This window comes from Peromyscus eremicus, chromosome 5 (genome assembly GCF_949786415.1).
Source record: "Peromyscus eremicus chromosome 5, PerEre_H2_v1, whole genome shotgun sequence".
Classification (NCBI taxonomy): Eukaryota; Metazoa; Chordata; class Mammalia; order Rodentia; family Cricetidae; genus Peromyscus; species Peromyscus eremicus.
In genome coordinates, this window is record NC_081420.1 from 112,425,332 (window position 1) to 112,431,287 (window position 5,956).

The following is a 5,956-nucleotide window of genomic DNA, read 5'->3' on the forward strand; positions in this document are numbered from 1 at the left end:
TATGCATGTCACTGAACATAGAGGAGGACCCACATTCTTTTACACACTGGTCCTCACATGTGCCTGTTACAGTGATCTGGCTTTGCCGTCCCCATCACTCTGGAAAATTACATAGTGCTCTTAGGAAATCAAAGCCTCTTCTGGGCCTATGGTTTTCTATAGTTCAACATGGAACCATGGAGGAGGGTTGCCAGCTTAACTCTCACACACCACCCCAAGTTCACTTCCAGTTATTCCTTCCCCAAACTCTGTGCAACAGTAGCCATACTTAGTTCTGGTTTCACTCTCTGCCCTCTGCCCCACTGCTGCCCCGGAAGCTGTCCAGTGACCTTTCGTGATAAACTCCAGTAGCTATTTGGCAGTCTGTGCTTGCTCCCTTTGGACCCACTCTCATCTCTTCTGCAAGCTGCCCTGTTTGCTGACCCTGATCTAAATGAATTGTATCTGCTTACTACTTTGGTTCCAACTGAGCTTAGTCAAAGCAAAGCAGAGACACCCCCCCCAAAAAAAAAAAGTGAAAGGGGGAATGGAGAGAGGGTCATGTTAGTTACCAGCCATGGTCTTTCAATCATTAAAGAAAAATTGGAGGAGGAATCCTGTCGTTTTCCATGGCATGGATGAGCCTGAAGGACAGTAAGTGAAATAAACAGGTGCAGAAAGATAAATGCCATGCTGATATATATGCAAAGGAAGATAATTCATCTCAGGCTAGAGGCTACAAAGGCTGAGGAGGAGAGGGCAGGGGAAGGTGGAGAGAGGATACTTAACAGCTACGGGGTTATAATTGATGAAACTGCTAATGTTTGACAGCACAGTAAGGTAACTCTAGTTCATCATTAAATGTGCATTTCAAAAGCTACTAGCTAAGATTTAGAAATGACAGATGTTTGAGATATGGTTTTGTCAGTTGCCCTGATCTGATTCTTATTCATTATATGTATGCATTAAAATACCACACTATACCCCAAATATATGTACAGTTACTGTATCAAGTGAAAAATTAGTTTTTATAAATAGACTCCTTTAAGGCTCCTTCGGCCAGTCTCCGCAAAGCTTCCTTGTGTTGGGTCCTGGTAACTGCTCCTCTTCTGGCTCTTGATGCTGTTAGCCAATCACATCATCACCCTCCTCTATCCCTGGCTTTTAAAAGGCACTGTGTCATGGGGGTCCCCTCAGTCTGCCTACACTTTGGCTAACAGTCTCTTTATTAACACTCTTCACCTCAAATCACCCCATTTGAGAGTGCAATCTGTTTCCTGCTAACAGCCTGACAAGCTAGAGTCCTTATCTTATTTGCCTGCTCTCCAACATTTGATACCAGTGTCCGCTGCCTTCTTATCTCTGACAACCTGCTTCGTGTCCCTAATGAGTCTGCCTTAGAGTGGCCAGGAGAAGGTGACAGCACTAGTCTCCAAGTGGCCTCCCTTGTGAGCACGTGATCCGAGTAAAGCCGTGTGCTCTCATGGAAGACAAGACCCCTATGCAATGCCCTGAGTGCCGCCAACACACAAGTGTGAATGGACTTGCACACACGCGTACGTATTGACGAGCACCCAAGTAAGCAATGGGGAAGGACTCTCCACTCTGAGTTCTCTGTCTGTAAGGAGCTCTCACATCTTCAGCACTTCAGGCTTCTCAACTCACACAGGCTTGCAGCTGCCCATGGGCTTTCCTTTCCCTCGCAGTGCCCAGCATGCTCTCTCCAGGCAGGAAACTGAGGCCATCAAAGGATTCATCTAGAAAGAGAGACTTTCCTCTACTGCCTTACGTTCACTGTTGTGTGTAGATTGACCAGCTTTTTGGGTGAGTTGGTTAGGAGCTGGGAAGGATCGTTTTACATTTTGTTCTGTTCTTTGAATTAGGAATGTTGTTTGTTTTTTTGGTTTTGCGTGTGTGTGTGTGTGTGTGTGTATGTGTGTGTGTGTGTGTGTGTGTGTGTGTGTGTGTGTGTGTGTGTGTTCAGGTAAGATGGTGAAGCCATACTTGTTATTCTATTTAGTCATTAAGGAAAGTCTGAACAGCCCTATTTGAGTCATTTAAGAAAGTCTTTGTATAAATACTATTTTCTTTTTTTATAGATAGTTTTTGATAAATGGAAAAGAAAACAATCTAAAGGAGTTTGGAAGAACAAATCTTTTCAGCAATAACCATGACGGCTGTCCTTCTGATTTCTGTGAAGAGACGGTTGGGTTCCGTCACTGCTGTCTGCCTCTTGGTCCGCTGAGCCATTTGAGGGAAGCCTGACTTGACATCTCTTCCCCAAGGCAGTGACTACTGGATGGTATCACACCCCACTCCTCAGAGTCAAGTGATTCTCAGCCCTGGTGCTTCAGCTGGCGGCCCCTCTAGACTTCTCCAGTCACCATGCCTGCACCAGGGATGTGGCTGGAGCAGATCTCCTGGGTGTCTCTGCCGGTCTAGTGCGGCTTTGTTTTGATTGGTCAGACATGTAGCCACCAGGGAGCCCTTCTCCTGTTGTGTAGCTGCTTCTGTGGGAATCGGGAACCCTGGTGACACAACGTAGTACAAGTATCAATTTGCCGCGTAAGGAATATGAAGCAATTCTAATGAGACGTCATCACAGCCTCCTTTTCATACCATCTTTGAACTAGGCGTGTATTATACACCCAAGTACATATCAGTTTGCATGCTAAACTTACACTGGGCATGTGCAATGTGTATTAAGATCTCTTAAAGTTTACAAATTGAGAAAGGGGTATAAATACTATTTTCACTCCACTGTTTCAGTAACTTTTTGGTGTGATCTGTTTTGTTTTTGTTCTTTTTGAATTTCAAACATTTTATTTTTTTCTTTTCATTTATTCTTCTATCACACAGTACATCCCAATTACAGCCTTCCCTCCTTCTATTCCTCCCAGTTCTGCCCTCTGCTCATCCCACCCACCTCACCCCACCCCAGCCAGATCCACTGCTCCTTCATTTCCCTTCAGAAAAGAACAGACCTCCAGGGATATCAACCAAACTCGGCATTAGAAGATGCAACAAGGCTAGGTACAACCCCTCATATCAAGGCAGGGTGATACAGTAGGAGGAAAAGGGTCCCAAAAGCAGGCAAAAGAATCAGAGGCACCTCTCACTCCCACTATTAGGAGTCCCACAAGAACACCAAGCTACACAACCTTAACATATATGCAGAGGACCGAAGTCAGATAAATACATACTCTGTGATTGTTGCTTCAGTCATTATGAATCCCTAGAGCCCTGTCTAGTTGATTCTGTGAGCAGTGTTCTCGTGATGTTCTCAACTCCTCTGGCTCCTACAATCCTTCCTCCCCCTCTTCCACAGGGTTCCCTGAATGCCACTTAACGTTTGGCTGTGGATCTTGGCATCTGCTCCCATCAGCTGCTGAAGGAAGTCACTCTGATGACAATTGGGCTAGGCACTGATCTATGAGTATAGCAGAATATCATTAGAAATCATGTTTTGTATTGTTTTGTTTTGTTTTTAACCAGTCATGTTTGGTTCTACTCTAGGTCTCTGGGCAATCTAGCTTCTGGTTCCTGGCCATCCAGGCATTATCAGGCTTGGGCTCCCCTCTTGTGGCATGGGCCTCAAGTTAGACCAGTCATTGGTTGGTCACTCCCACAAGCTCTGAGCCACCGTTGCCCAGTGCATCTTGAAGTAGAATAGGTTGTGGGTCAAAGGTATTGTGGCTGGGTTGGTGTCCCAGTCTAACCACTGGGTGCCTTGCCTGTACCTATCCTCCATTACTAGGAGTCCTCACTAGGGTCACCCTAATAGATTCCAGGAAGTTTCCACAGTAATAGGTTTCTACATTGCCCTCACAAATGCCCCCCAATTCCAGTTTTCTCTCCCAATACTCTCTCCTTCCACCCCTCCATCTCTCCATCCCTCACCTGATCCCTCCTGTTCCCATACTCACCTACCCCCAGTAAACCCATATAATCTATTCTATTTCCATCTCCCAGAGAAATCCATACATCACCCCCTAGAGCCCTTGTTACTTAGCCACTCTGGGTCTGTGGATTGTAGTGTGGTTATCCTTTACTTAAAAGCTAATATTTATTTGTAAGTGAGTACATACCATTTTTGTCCTCCTGGGTCTGGGTTGTTTCCTTCAGGATGATTTTTTTCTAGTTCCATCCATTTGCCTGCAAATTTCATGTTGTCATTTATTTATTCATTTATTCATTCATTCATTCTTCTCTCAAATATTACATCTAGACCATAGTTCCCCCTCCCTCCTCTCCTTCCAGTCCATCTTTCTTACCTTTCCTCTCCCACAGATCCACTCCTCCTCTGTTTTCCTTCAGAAAAGAGCAGGCCTCCCAGGGATATCAACTGAACATGGCATAACAAGTTACAATAAGACTAAGCACCTACCCTCATATCAAGGCTAGATGCAGGATCCCAGTAGGAGGAAAAGGGTCCCAAAAAACAGGCAAAAGAGTCAGAGACAACCCTCTCTCCCACTGGTATGAGCCCCACAAGAACACCAAGTTACACACCATAACATATATGCAGAGGACCTAGGTCAGACCCATACAAGTTTCATGATTGTTGCTTCAGTATCTCTGAGACCTTATGAGCCCTGTTTAGTTGATTCTGTAGGCTGTGTTCTTGTGGTGTCCTTGACCCCTCTGGTTCCTAAAATCTTTCCTCCCCTTCTTCTGTGGGGTTCCCTGAGCTCTGCCTAATATTTGGCTGTGGGTCTCTGCATCTGTTCACATCAATTGCTGGATGAAGCCTCTCTGATGACAATTATGCTAGGCTCCTATCTATGAGTATAGTAGAATATCATTAAGAATCATTTCATTTATTTTTCTTTTTGTTAGTTCCGTTTAGTTCTATCCTAGATCTCTGGCTATCCAGCCTCTGGTTCCTAGCCCTCCTGGCAGTCTCAGGCATGGGCTCTCTCTTATGGTATGGGTCTCAAGTGGGATCAGTCATGTGCGGTTGGACACTCCCACAAGTTCTGCACCACCTTTACCCCAGCATATTTTGCAGGCAGGACAATTTGTAGATCAAAGGTTTTATGGCTGGGGTGGTGTCCTAGTTCCTCCACTGGAAGCCTTGCCTGGTTATAGAAGATGGCCAGTTCAGGCTCCAAATCCCACACTACTAAGAGTCTTCATTAGGGTCACCCTTGTAGATTCCAGGGAGTTTCCAATGCACTAGGTTTCTACCTTGCCCCCAAAATGTACCCCAATTCCAGTTGTCTCTCCCAGTACTTTCCCTCTCCATCCCCCCACATGATCCCACCTGTTCCCATCCCCACCTACCTCCAGTTCACCAGCAAAATCTATTCCATTTCCCCTTCTCAGGGAGATTCATGTGTTCTTCTTGAGCCCTCCTTGTTACCTAGCCTCTCTGTCTGTGGATTGTTTATGGTTGTCCTTTACTTTACAGCTAATATCCACTTATAAGTGAGTACAGTCCATGTTTATCTTTCTGGGTCTGGGTTACCTCACTCAGGATGATTTTCTCTAGTTCCACCCATTTGCCTTCAAATTTCCTGATGTCATTGTTTTTAACAACTGAGTAATACTCCATAGTGTAAATGTACCACATTTTCTTTATGCATTCTTCGGTTAAGGGGCATCTAGTTTTTTTTTTCCAGTTTATGGTTATTGTAGCATGAATCTTAAAGGTACTTACTAATAAAATGACACCTGAGGCCAGTTATTGGGGTGAATGCTGGAAGATCAGAGAATCAGAACAAGCCACAGCTACCTCACCTCGCCAGTTCCTCAGCTGGTCTTGTTTCCTCAGACTGGAAGCCTCTGAGTCCTCATCCAGAATGAATCTCAGTTGAACAGCTGCTAGAAGCCTGAAAGTTTAACCAGCCAAATGCTTCTAGTTCCTGGTCTTCATACCTTATATACCTTTCTGCTTTCTGCTATCACTCCCTGGGATTAAAGGCTCACATCTTGGGATTAAAGGCATGTGTCACCATGCCTGGCTATTTCCAAT